Source organism: Canis aureus, chromosome 24, assembly GCF_053574225.1.
Source record: "Canis aureus isolate CA01 chromosome 24, VMU_Caureus_v.1.0, whole genome shotgun sequence".
In the NCBI taxonomy this organism is placed as follows: Eukaryota; Metazoa; Chordata; class Mammalia; order Carnivora; family Canidae; genus Canis; species Canis aureus.
The window spans coordinates 21,834,055-21,847,967 of record NC_135634.1 but is presented as its reverse complement, the minus strand read 5'-3'; the positions used below and the strand labels follow the sequence as shown (position 1 = coordinate 21,847,967).

At 37.6% G+C, this 13,913-nt stretch overlaps 1 long non-coding RNA gene and 1 other non-coding gene across 2 annotated transcripts in view; one reads left to right on the top strand and one right to left on the bottom strand.

Annotated features, from left to right (window-relative positions):
• The first annotated feature begins 3,982 nt into the window (after positions 1 to 3,982).
• LOC144296652 (U6 spliceosomal RNA) lies at positions 3,983 to 4,090 on the top strand. Its single transcript, XR_013363667.1, has one exon. It is a non-coding gene; the product is annotated as a U6 spliceosomal RNA (small nuclear RNA).
• Positions 4,091 to 9,616: 5,526 nt separating this feature from the next.
• The window catches only part of LOC144295902 (uncharacterized), a 63,189-nt gene continuing 58,892 nt past the window's right edge, over positions 9,617 to 13,913 (bottom strand). Inside the window, exon 3 of the long non-coding RNA XR_013363022.1 lies at positions 9,617 to 13,137. This is a non-coding gene — a long non-coding RNA (uncharacterized LOC144295902). The remainder of the gene's footprint in view (positions 13,138 to 13,913) is intronic.

Below are 13,913 nucleotides of genomic sequence, written 5' to 3'. Positions count from 1 at the left end.
TGGTTTTAGATCTTATGTTCAAGTCATTAATCTATTTCAAGTTGATTTTTGTATATGATGTAGGATAGGGATCCACTTTCATTCTTATGTATATGACTGTCCAGTTTTCCCAGCACTACCTATCCTTTTAACCATTTTATATTCTTGACCCTTTTGTCATAAATTAGTTGATGATATATGCATGGAAAAGACTTGAATTCTCTAAACCTAAAGAATTCCTATTACTGTTATCATCCCTGAAATCAGTTCATGGTTTTTGTAACCATAGAATCTTCGGTCTATGAAAATTACATTCATACATATTTTTTCTTTTTTTTCAGATCTAGCACTTTACCTCAGTTGCTACTTGAGAGGAAGAAATTTCCAGTAGCCTCAAACAAACCTGATACCTCCATCTATCTTCAATATGTCAGTCATAAGTAATAAGCAGTATATCACTAAAGTTATGAAAGGATAATTCTTTTTCATAGTCCTAGATCTTAGGGCATTGAAACTGACCATCAGTTGAAACAATAACAATAACAACAACAGAAGAAGAGGAGGAGGAAGAAGGGGAGGAGAAGGGGGGAAAGAAGAAGAAAACAAACTAAGAGTACATGCTATACATTTTGACTGTTCATGAAATTTAAGTTGAGAATTATCATATACAAAGAGAAACATTTCACAGGGACACTTAGGTTTTTAGATCCCACATATATACAGATTAATTATTTATGAATAGCTTTCCACTTAGAAGGCCCACATTTTATCTAGAAATATCTTGTCATTCATTACCTTTATGTTTTCCAGCTGTCTTAAAGCTCAGGGAGGCAAATATAACCATCAAACATCATGATATCCCCAGAATACTAGAATTATATAATATTGTCAACCACGATTATGGCCATTAGTATAAAGTGCTAGAAAACATGCGTTTTTTTTTGTTGTTGTTGTTGTTGTTTGTTTCTTTGTATGTTTGTTTGCTAATGAAGTATAAATGTCAAATATCTGGAGTGGGGAATGTACTGATTCATCAGGTTGAAATCTCAGAGGCTGAGACACATTTCCAATGGTTTCCCACATAACTATTTTAGAGCATAGTATTTCTACAGCTTGGACTTGTGCCTAATCATACAATCAGAATACTTCAACCACCCAGATGTATATGGGCAAAAATAGTAATTCCACACCAAGTTATTATTGGCTTTTGCTTCCTGAATCATGGCTTGAAATCTATTTGTTTTTAGAAGTAATATTGACATAATCAGATTACAATTAATTTGAATATTTTCTTCCAGGCTTGTGCCCCCATTAGCATCTCTCAGAAATCTTTTCATAAATGACAAAGTATTCTTCCTTAAACATCATCAGTTTACTCATAAAACTTGATCCTTTAAGGAAGTCTGACCTCCTGTGTATGTTTCAGTAACAAGATTTTCTTTAAGTATAAAACATTGGTTTTAGATGTAGCTACTATTATTTAAGGTCGACGGCTCTAAAGTTGAAGCCAATCAGCCAGCAAGCTAAGAGATTCTGAAACAGTGAGAATTAAATGTTATACAGAGTATGAGAATCAAAACAGTCAAGTCCACAGTATAATATGGCAATGCCCTTTCTCTAATAGGAAGTATGAAGTACAGGCATCACATAAAAATGTGAAATGTGTGTGTATTAGTTGGAGTGGCCATTTGGGAAGTTTTATTTCATTTGGTTTAAATAACTTCAAGCATTACAGTAACAATTCTAAACCACCTAAAAACCTTTCTAATGGTAGACATAATATAAGTATGTTAATTTGAAATGTAGCTATTAATAACAAACGGTGTTTCATTATTGAGACGGTATGAGTTGGGTGTTACTTTTAAAGATAGCATTTAGAGTTTTCCCAGACTAGCAGGTCAGGTTTAACATGAGTTACTGACCCAGTTAACCCTTTTATAAAGCAGCAATTTGAGGAAATCAGGCCAAATTAAATGTGGGGGTTGGGGGAGGTGAAATATGTAATCTTGATTTTGTCAGTTCCTCCACCTTCTAACTTTCATCTTTTCCTCCTCATTCCTGATGCCTCAGTTTTCACCAGCTTCCTATCTTATACCCCACTTCTACTAGATCTTATGCCCATCCAGCTATTCAACAAACTTCCAAGTAACTTTGAGCCCTATAACTTTTTATTTTATTTTTATTTTTTTTATTTTTATTTTTTTATTTTATTTTTTTTCCCTATAACTTTTTAAACAAGATCAAAGAAATATCACTAACAGTAGAATTTCTGGTAGATGGTGACAGGTCAGGATGGAAATAGGATCAGTGGTTGGAAGGACTTTGAAATGGGGTTGAATCCCTCGTCTGCCTCCTCTTAATTTCTAAAGGTCAGAGATGAAGAATGTTAAGAACACCCATCATTAGTGTTTTTGCCTATCACAAACTTTTGCTAGACCAACCCCCATCCTATGCCCTTAAAATAGATATGGCATATATTGGCTTACCCTGACCTATCATTCTTCTGTCAATAAAACTTACACTGACCTACCATTTTTCTGTCTATAAATAACTTAGAACACAATTACTGGAAAAAATGGCAAAGCAAAAGTTCATTCTACATTGACAGATAAAAGCAACATTTTAAATCAGATCAGATTGAAGCACTGACAATATTTAATAAAATGTTTCTAAGCAACAAAGTAGAAGAATCAAAGAGCTTCAACAGAGCTGACATTAATAGAATGAAAAGAGATCCAAAAATAGCCTCATTTTCTTATAAGCAATTCAGTCAGCAAGGTGAAACAAACTCCTTCCCAAAACTCAGTCTACTGAATAATAATATCTTTCCAAAAATTCTGCATTTGGCCTCAGCATGGCATAACCATGTTAGTAGCCAAGTTCTAATATGTATGAAAACCTGAGGAGTAAGTGCTAGAGAACAGCAGTGATGTTGATGCCCTGGCAATGTGATGGACCCTTCTTCAACTCTCGGTTACCAAGATAACCACAAATAAAAAGGAATGCTCAACTTCTCTTTTATATACATTCTAAGCCCATTTAAGGGGAAGTTTTGAAATCCCATGGCTAGTGGCACCTAGCTTCGTCAGCAAGAAAAATTTTTGAAAGAAAAATTCAAATCTCTGTAATAGGCCAGAATGAGTACTTAACAGATTTGAGTCTTGGGAAATATGTGATCTTTCCCCGTCACCATAATACCACAAAACCAAGAACACTTTAATACTTGTAGATCAATTTTCCCACCATTTCGTCTTTGAAATTACAGCTTGGCAATCAGTAAACATTCTCATTAGCTTTTTCAAAAGATGAGTACAGTGTGTGTAAATGTCCTTTTAAAATAATAGTCTATAGAAAAGACCTGTCACATACAAATGTGTATTCTCAGCTCTCTTTCACTCTTCATTAAAAACAACAACATCAACATGTATAATGGGCTCAAGAAAAAATAAAGGAAACCCATATGCAGATTACTGGTCTAATTGACAAAGCAGAACCGGATACTCCGATTTCCCTATTTCTGCTGCCAGCTGGAAGTGGGCATAGAGTCAGGGAGGTAAACTGTATAGATCATTCATTGGAGAAAAAGATGCTTAGTGAAAGAAATATATACATACACATACACGTTCAAGGAACCATAGTTTTGGGGGTTGTTTATTTGATAGTTAACTACTCTGAAAAAACTCACCAAAAATATATATTGTATGTGTCCACTTAAGCTCACCAGAGACGATTTGTAAGATTAGGGTGCATAACATTGGTCCACCAACTTCCCCAGGAACTGCACACCTCCTGCCAAAATGAGCCTGACTTTTCTCCATGTCATGTCTTTCTACACTCCATATACAAATTCTAGTACTGCTTTGCTCTTTGAAACCACCTTCAATTTCAAAATTAACTTCACCTCATCCAGTCTTTTTTCATTAATTTCCTTGGCGGACATCTTTAAGACAGGGGGTTTGATGTTATAGTTTTCATTGTGTTTTTTTTTTAAAGATTTTATTTAGTGCTTGCTTCGGCAGCACATATACTAACATTGGAACGATACAGAGAAGATTAGCATGGCCCCTGCGCAAGGATGACATACAAATTCGTAAAGATTTTATTTATTCATTAATGAGAGACACAGGCAGAGGGAGAAGCAGGCTCCATGCAGGCAACCCGACATGGGACTCGATAACGGGTCTCCAGGATCAGGCCCTGGGCTGAAGGCGGCGCTAAACCACTGAGCCAGGCTGCTCCAGTTTTCATTGTTTTTATTATTCCTAGCACCTTTTAACATATCTCAGTGAAAGTGTAAATTCATCCAAAAGTAAAATGTTTAATTTTTTTTTGTAGAAAATGATTAGCACAGTGTCCATTTTAAACCATTTCCACAAAACTTGAAATTAAGCTGCCAGCTGCTCCTACCATTTTTCTAAGATAACCATTATATTGTGCCTCCCCTGACTTTTTAAACTATTATGCATTTTATGTTCTATAATAACTACATGAGGGAGTCAGAGATGTGAGACCAAAATTGAGTGCAAGGTTAATGTCCTTCTACTCAGCCTCCATCCCTAATACTCTGCTGATATAGCCATTTTTCATAGTAATAATATAATGGTGTTTTCATTCAGACATATTGCCTGCATTAATGCTGTCTGTCCTGATGTCAGCATGTATATTTAAATTGTACCACACCATGCAGCAAAATATTAGATCAGCCATAGCTCATGGTAGTAAAAAAACAGTGCTGAATTGATGGAAAAATTTAACTGCTTCTAATTATATATTGCGTTTTGAGAGTCAAACTACAAACGATGCTTTGCATTATTCTAGATTAGCCTCAAAATGACCTATGTAGGGAAATCAACTGATTTGACTTAACCTGGAGAGTACCTTGCAGATAAATCCTGAGTGGCAAGGCATGAGTTACCCCCATTGCTTGCTTCTTCTTCAAGAGTCCCGGTTCCTAAATCATTATTGAACAGATTGAGAAGTTGTACTGAACCATGAAATACTCTTTCCAGTTACAAGAGATTTGGGGAAGAGCAAAGAACACTGAACTGAGAAGCAAAAGACTTGTTTTCTTATCTGGCTCAGCCAATAACTAGCTATGTGAACACAATTTAAACCATATTTATGTCCACTTTAGATGCTCTAAGTGGCTCCCAGTTACCATACAGACCAAATTCAAGCTCCCAGTGTGGCCTTCAATTTCAGCCACTGTTCTGCTCCAAATGTCTGCAGGGTGATCTTGTTCAGTGGTAAGGTGTCCAGACTCTGCTGTGAATCCTAAGTCTGCCACTGGCCAGCTGTGTGACCTCGGGCAAATTACTCCATCTCTCTGGGACTCAACTTCCTAATTTGTAAGTGAGAAATCATAAACATAACTGCCTTGTCAGGCTGTGGTGAGGATTGAGTTGAAATTGCCATGTCCTTAGTATAGTACCTATAGAGAGTAACTACTCTGTGTCTATTAAAGCAAAAGGAGTCTCTTCACAATCACACTTTAAACCCATCTGCTCCTCAATGCTTTCCCAAATGAATGTATACACTTTCAGAATCAACGGACAATTGTTGAGTTGCATTAGCAGCTCAGACATGTTGATGTGTTTGAGGTGTCTGGATGCAATGAGACTGATTTTTCCTTGATGCTTGATCCACTTCAGAGTCATCTTTCTTGTTTCGTCTTACATTTCTTTGTTCCTTGTGTATGTGTACACCTGACAGACATTCCCTCTAAAGAATCACTTCTTACCCGTGCCACTTCCAGCAAATTTCCTTCTTCTTTCAATACCACCTCTCCTGTGAAGCCTTCCCTGACTCCACCAGCTGGTAAGGCCCTGTCTTTTCACAGCAGTTTTTAAATGGCCACAAATTCCTGGACATTCCTCTCATTGAGAGTTAGGATCTGTGTTCCTTCTTCTTGTTCCTGGGTGGACTTGTAGCTGCTTCATCTGATAGGGTATGTGACAGACATGAAACCAGTGCCTTGTGAAGCTGGGTCATAAAAAGTGATACGTCTTCCACCTTGTGTGCTAGAGCACCTGTACGTGGAGCCTGATGCTGCCATGCATGAGGAAACCCAGCTGTATGGAGAGGTCATGTGTACGCACTTTGGTCAGCAGTCGGAGTCATCACACCTTCCCATTTGGGGTCCCAGACATTGTGGAACATAGACAAGCCATCTCCTTCCCATCTCTTCCAAGCGCTTTCCAAATTCCTAACCCATCAAATCTGTGAGAAATGAAAAAAAGGTGGCTTCAAGCCACTAAGTCCTGGGCTAATTTACAAGTTTCCATGATTGCAAAAGACTGTATATATCAGCATTATAGCACTCAATAACATTGCAGAATAATGATTTTTATTTGTCCTACTCTCTGGATTGTGAGCTCCACAAAGACAGGAATTATGCTTTATTCATCTTTTATGTTAGCACCAAATATGGTACCTGGTACATAATAGACGTTCAACATATGTTTGTTGAACAAATTATTTCTTAGAGAATACAGATGTCAAATAATGTTAACCTAAATTATGAGAAATTAAATAAATATATAATTTTAGTTTATAATCACCAGAAGTTTTTGTTCAGTGCCTCAATCTATGAATTCTCAAAAATGCACATAATGGATGGCAGTGCTTATATATCTGTATGTACATTTACCACATGCAAATGTATGGACCCATTTTGTGTGCATTCGTTCACCCTAGAACTCCCTGCCCCACCCACCAGCACCTACATATTTATTGGGCTCTTCACTTAAAGGGATCACTTAATTTGGACTAGCTTAGGAAAAATTCTTCTTTCTTCCTGGCCCTAAATCATGCCTAAGTATAAATCCCTCCTTGAAGTCAACCTTGTTAAATTAATACAGAATATGATGAGAAGCTGGCCTCTGACTTCCAAACCAAGAGGCAGTCAGACTGTAAGATTCTTAACAGATTCTTTCATGAGATATGCACACACCCTTTAACTAGCAGTGGCTTGCATATTGTTCTCTATTTTTACTCAGTTTAAGTAAGCCAAGAAAGTGCGGAGTTTTTGTTTTCATTGCCAGCCTTAGCTGACTATATATAGACACGGTACTATATGCTCACGTAGACATGTAACATATATATGTATATTCACACCAAGTTTTTTCCATCGGGTTAGCAGCCTGATTTGGCTCGACTCTGTAGCTGAGAGCTCCTGGTAATACTTCAGGGAATGCTGTTCACTTGTTCCTCCATGTGCTATGCTGGGGAAATCTGTGCCATCCCTGCTAAATGCCAAGCAGAAGCTGCATTCTGGCTTCATTTACTTTGTTGGGTTTGAGGTAAATCTTTGATTCAGTGTCTGCATGCAAACCAATTTTGCCACTTCTCAAATGTCTGATTCTATAAAATAGAGTTTAAGAAACCATGTGAGTCAACAAGCATGTAAGAGGGCTGAGACTGAAGCAAACATGAAATTGACTCAAAAGTGACATCACAGACTCTGAGATTGGGGTTTATGGGAGGATGCCAGCCTGTGAACCCTGAAAGTGAAAGGTGGGATTTTCTGGGATGGGGCAGTGCCTGCGTGACCATACAGTAAAAAGCATGGGTCAGGAAGAAGGAATGCATTAGCAGAGCAGTCACTGACCCATGGTCCCTGGACTGGAAAGAATCTATATTCAGGGATCTGGTAAGTTACATGAAGAAAAATAAAAGAGGAGTCAAACATTTACTGAGTGCCAGGAATTTTTCTAGGTACTTTACTTGTTGGCCCGTGTGCATTGCCTCACTCTCATGGCAACTCATGTGATCCCTCTGAGTCTGTTTCCTCATCTGAGGCAATGATTCTCACTCCCAAGGCTGTTTTACCCCATACCCACCATCACTTTCAACACTCCCCCTCCTCCCTTCACTAAAATCAGGGCATCTGGTGCAAAGTCACTGTGCTTCCGAATTTCTCATTATCTTTGTTTATGTTTGTTACTGTTTTTCTTTCCTAACATCAGAAGAACTTTTCCAAGCCTCCTTCTGATCTTTGATCCCAATTTTCCTCTCTCTTGTTTCTTCAACTATTACCTCTGAGCCAGCCCTTTCCCCTCAGCCTCTAAATGGTTTTCAATCCAGAGACATCTTCTTGATGGCTATCTCTTCCAGAGACTCTCTTCAATGTCTACTTCAAGAAAGGCTGCAACCTCAAGCCCCTGAGGTTCAAATCCCTTAAACAGGGATCCCTGGGCGGCACAGCGGTTTAGCGCCTGCCTTTGGCCCAGGGCGCGATCCTGGAGACCCGGGATTGAATCCCACGTCGGGATCCCAGTGCATGGAGCCTGCTTCTCCCTCTGCCTGTCTCTCTCTCTCTCTGTGACTATCATAAATAAATAATTTTTTTTAAAAATCCCTTAAACATGGTTGAAAAACTTTTCCCAGCCCTTCTTCTACTTCTCTCCATTCATACCATATTTTCTAGATCTATCAGATTATTTATTACTATTGCCCCAGACTGAATTTTTCCACATCTGTATCTTTGCATATATGGATATATTCTTTCTTCTTTCTTCTCTGTCCATTGAAATCTTGCTTATGTCTCAGTGTAAATCTCACATTGCACCTCTTCCTGCTTATGCAAAATTGCCACAAAATAAAATTTCTGTCTTCCATGAGTACCAACCTATTTCTATGCAAGAGCAAAAAAAACCCCAAATTTCAGTGAATTAAAATAAAGTTTTCTTACTCTCATTACATATGTATTGTGTATCCTTCCATTCTGAGATCCAGCCTAAAGGATCACCCAATCTGGTTACTCTTTAGCTGAAAGAAAGAACGGAGCTGGTAGAAACTCATAATAACTCTTGCATCTCTTGCTTAGAAGTGACACGTGTTTGGTTCTCTCACATTCCATTGGCCAAAGCACCAAGTCCATAGTCTATGGGGGTAAAGATGAATAATCCTCTTTCAGGGAAAGAAGTAAATAATTGCAAATCTGACCTCATGGTATTTTACTTGCATCTTTATGATAGCATGAAGCACAGTACATCTTGTACCACTTTTATTTAAGGTAAGATGTAAGGGTTTTTTTCTTTTTTTAGTTTAAATTCAATTAGCCAACATAAAGTACATACTTAGTTTCAGATTTAGTGTGCAATGATCTAATAGTTGCATATAACACCCAGTGCTCATTACATCACATGCCCTCCTTAGTGCTCATTACCCAGTACCCCATCTCCCTACCCACCTCTCCTCCAGCAATCCTCAGTTAAGAGGGTTAAGAGTCTCTCTTATAGTTAAGAGTTTCTCATGGTTTTTCTCCCTCTCTAATGACTTCCCATTCAGTTTTTCCTCCCTTACCCTATGATCCTCTGCACTGTTTCTTATATTCTTATATTCCACATATGACTGAAGCCATATAATTGCCTTTCACTTAGCATAATACCCTCCAGTTCCATCCATGTCAATGCAAATGGTATTTGTCCTTTCTGATGGCCAAGTAATATTCCATTATATATATATATATAACATCTTCCTTATCCATTCATCTGTCAATGGACATCTCAGCTCTTTCCACAGTTTGGCTAATGTGTTGCTATGAACATTGGGGTGCAGGGGCCCCTTTGGATCACTATATTTGTATCTTTGGGGTAAATAACTAGTAGTGCAATTGCTGGTTCATAGAGTATCTTTATTTTTAACTTCTTAAGGAACTTCCACACCATTTTCCAGAGTGGCTGCACCAGCTTGCATTCCTACTTTCTCTGCATCCTAGCAAACATTTATTGTTTCCTGTCTTGTTAATTTTAGCCATTCTGACTGGTGTAAGGTGGTATCTCATTGTTGTTTTGATTTGTATTTCCCTGATACCAAGTGATGTGCATCATTTTTTCATGTGTCTGTTGGCCATTTGTATGTCAAGAAGTAAGTTTTGGTCATTACTGTATGCCTCATATTTGTCTTATAAATTAATATACTGGAATATTTAGAGACTTTAAAATACTATAATTTGCTTAATGTAGAACACATAATTTGATTTTTCAATAAAACTTCTTTGTATTGGGTAAGTACTACATTCAGTAAGTATTTATTGAGCACTTATTATGCATTATTCTTACTCCTAAAACAAAAACAAAAAGCCCAAAGCAGTCATACAGAGCAAATTTAATTGACTTCCTAGTAGGCTTTTTACCAAGAGAATAGTTGCTGTCAATGTTTCCAAGCAGAATGAGATTTCATACAGGATATCAAGCACCTACGAAATCACAGCCTAGTACAAGTAGTTGGGAAGCCACCACCAGACTTCCGATTTCAAAGATATACTACCACCATAGGTGAAAATCAGACAGAATCAGAAGGTTGATACTATTGTTGCCTCTTCTGCTAAAACAAATGCCTTCCAAACTCACTGGGCTGAGTCCAACTGTAAACTTCAGGCCTCAGCAGTACAAAATGAATTCTGCTTGCCTTCCAGCTTCCACAAGTGTATCTTGTTGCTGAAATATGTTCACCCCCAGAACCCTAGCTGCAAGGGAGTCAAGATAAATGTTGCTTTTGGCTTTTCAGCTATTTGTGTTTTAGAAAGGTAGAGGCAGGGATGGGAGCATATGCTGAGTGCCTTATATCATAGGCAGCACACATGAGGCTAGCCGAACCCTCTGGCATAGAACTATATCTCCCATCCACACTCTGCTGTTTGGGACAATTGCTTAATATTTCATCATGAACATAGAGACTGACTTCACAGAATTGCTCTATGAAATGTTTGGTCATCTATTAGCACATAAAATAGGTGGTAACTAGTGTCATTTATTAAAATGCAGTTTAAGTTCTGCTAGGTCTGTTTAGGGACTTGAACTAAATTTTGAAGTTAAGATGGGACTCTGAAAATAGCGCTCATCTACCAGCATGAATCAGGGATGATGTGATGGTAGAACACAAGAAGATAAAAGAGGGGACATGAAAAGCGAGAGATTGGGTATTAACTGAAAAGCATGACAAGCTTCATTACTCCTAGAAGACATGATGCTGAGACTTGCCTGGCTGTGTAAGAAAACAGAATTCCATGAAGGAAGGTCTTTGATTTCTCAGACTTCCTCTCTAATTAAGAGATAGAACCTAGGGTGACAACTATAGTTTGCAAGCTAAATAACACAGATGGAAATCAGCTTGTCAGGTCTTTCCTTTGGAATATGCCTCCATAATTAAAATTCACATTAAAATATTTTTAATATTGAAATACTAAGCTAATATTGAAGGAAGTCCTGCATTAAAAAGTACTTCTTCTAATCACACAACTACCTTTATTTTTTCATGTTGTACTTTGGTCTTGTCATGTGCATATTCATTCATTCAACCATTATACTCCTTCTAGGAGTCAGATATTGTTCTGAGTGCTAGGACATAGTCGTGAGCAGGAAGGACACAGCACATGTCCTCATGGAAGTTATATTCCAGTGGGAGGGTGAGATCATGAACAAGTAATAAACAAAATAAGAGTAAGATGTATTGAGGTTCTCTGCAAAAACAAAGGGATGCAGGGGACCACTTTATGTAGGAAGGCCTGAGAAGGCCTCTCTGAGGATAGTTACAATCTCAATGTATATGTGTGATTAGGTATTGGGAGCCCAAGCTTCTATACTGAATTAGATAATGTTCTGGATATTGGTTAAGATCTCTTTCTTTCTCCTAAAATACTATTAATATATGTCTTGGTTGTTTATGACTTCAGTATTAACTCCAGTTTTAGGTGATAAGCAAGAGAATATATACTTATGCTTTATTACATTATTACAATATATTCCCTACATTGAATTAATTTGTATTTTATCTACTTAAAATATGGATGTTTTGGGATGCCTGGGTGGCTCAGTGGTCGAGTGTCTGCCTTTGGCTCAGGGTGTGATCCAGGAGTCCCGTAATCAAGTCCCACATCAGGCATCCTGTATGAAGCCTGCTTCTCCCTCTGCCTGTGTCTCTCCCTGTCTCTCTCTGTGTGTGTTTCTCATGAATAAATAAATAAAATCTGTAAAAATACGTATGGATGTTTTGATGTAGCATTCATATGATATAAATAAAAATATATGCAAAATAATGTGAAACTGTGTATCAAAGGATGTTACTGGAAGAGCTTATATCATGCATGCCAAGGACCAGGCACCCCATTAATTGTTCCTCATCTAGTTTTCTGTATTTTATATACATCCTTATTATACTACCTATCATTGTCTTTTATCTATATTCCTTTCTCATTACATAGCACACAAAATGATAATGATTAATATTTGTTGAATTCATGCCTTCCAGCTTCCTTCAGAATGAAAGTAATTGTCACCATTTTTTATCCATTACTCCCTCATACCCAATATCAACAGGGAAACTAAATGTAAGCCCAGGAGCATGCACACAGACATTTCTTAATCTCTAGTCATGTGGAGGCAAGAATGCCGAGAAAAGCAGCTCTGCAGCTTAGAGGAAATCCAGACACTTCACAGTAAACTGAGGTTCATTTGTATTGGGAGTGATTGTGATGAATGTAAAAAAGGAAGTGGGATGATTTTTATAGCTTGTACTAGAAATACAACAGAACTCAAGACATGGGATGGTCAAAGTGAGAATTAGAGAGGTAGGCTTTACTTCAAGTACTCTCTGGAATTTTATGAACTGAACTGTGTTCCACATAAAAAGCCTAGTTGGCAGCCATTGTGTTTCTCAGGCTACTATTCAGTATTCTACAGATATGTTTTTTGTTTTTTTTTTATCATCATTACTTAAAGAATCTAACTCCCAAAGACATCTCAGTAGTAAGCCTTTTGAGGAGAACAGAAAATTAATCTTATGTACCTATCACTTGTGCTTACTAAATGACTCATGGCAAAAACCCAGCCCAGGGTAGTTCTCAAAATTTCACATGTAACAGGATCACCTGAAGAGCTTATGAAAGCATAGACTAATTGTCCCACCCCCAGAGATTCTGACTTAGATCTTAATTAGGGCCCAAGAACACATTTTTAGCAAATATCATCCCAAGTGATGCTAATGCTCCTTGACTGGGGATCTCATTAGAACCATTGCCCTCACTCATCTCCCATGCTGGTCTCCAGGCAGGATCACGGAGGTCTACATGCCTTCTCATAAACTCTTCCTACCACTCCGATCTAATGGGATGGGATGCCAGGTGATGAGTGTCAACAATGCCCAGGAATGCTGTATCTAAAATAACAAAGGGATGAAGTTATGAAAAAAGGGAAGTGAGGAAAGATATACATTTAGTTGGAAAGAAAAAAAAAACAGACATCCTATACATTCTACAACACCAAAATTTGTACTCTGTCAAGGGTAAGGCATGCCTTCTTTTGAGCTCCTCTACAAGGACTTAAAGCTATCGCATTTACAAAAGTTTTTTCAAATATTCTCAAAAATACACTGTCTTTACCCAAATGTGTTGATAATCCTTCCTTCCCATCCCTTCTATTGTTCCACATAGCTAAAGACAATGCTCAATTGTTTGTGGTCGTAACATAAAGATAAAGATAATCACAGACATACATTTGATTTTCACAACTCAGTGTCAATTGGAGTCACTTCGTGTTTTGAGATTAAAATAAAATTGGCTCACATCTACAGTTCATATAGTCTTGGAAATCCTCTGACCCTCCCAACATCTCCATAGATTTCATGGGGTTATGTTTTTGCCTAGTCACCTCTGGCTACCATTTTCTCTTCAACTTAATTCTAGATCTCACTCATTCCTTACTTCTTGAATTCTACCCTTTATCTACACAGTTTAATCACCTATATAGGAAATACAGCTGTTGAACCCCTATTTCCTCCTATTTTTTTTTTATTCAAAGCTCTTTTGTATTGTGGAGTCTACTGAAGATTTGTGGATAATGGTAGATTTCATAATTTCCTAACATAAACTCAAAACTGAATATTATATATCTATTTTTTTAAGTGTGAAAAACGGCTAACAATATGGGAAAAGA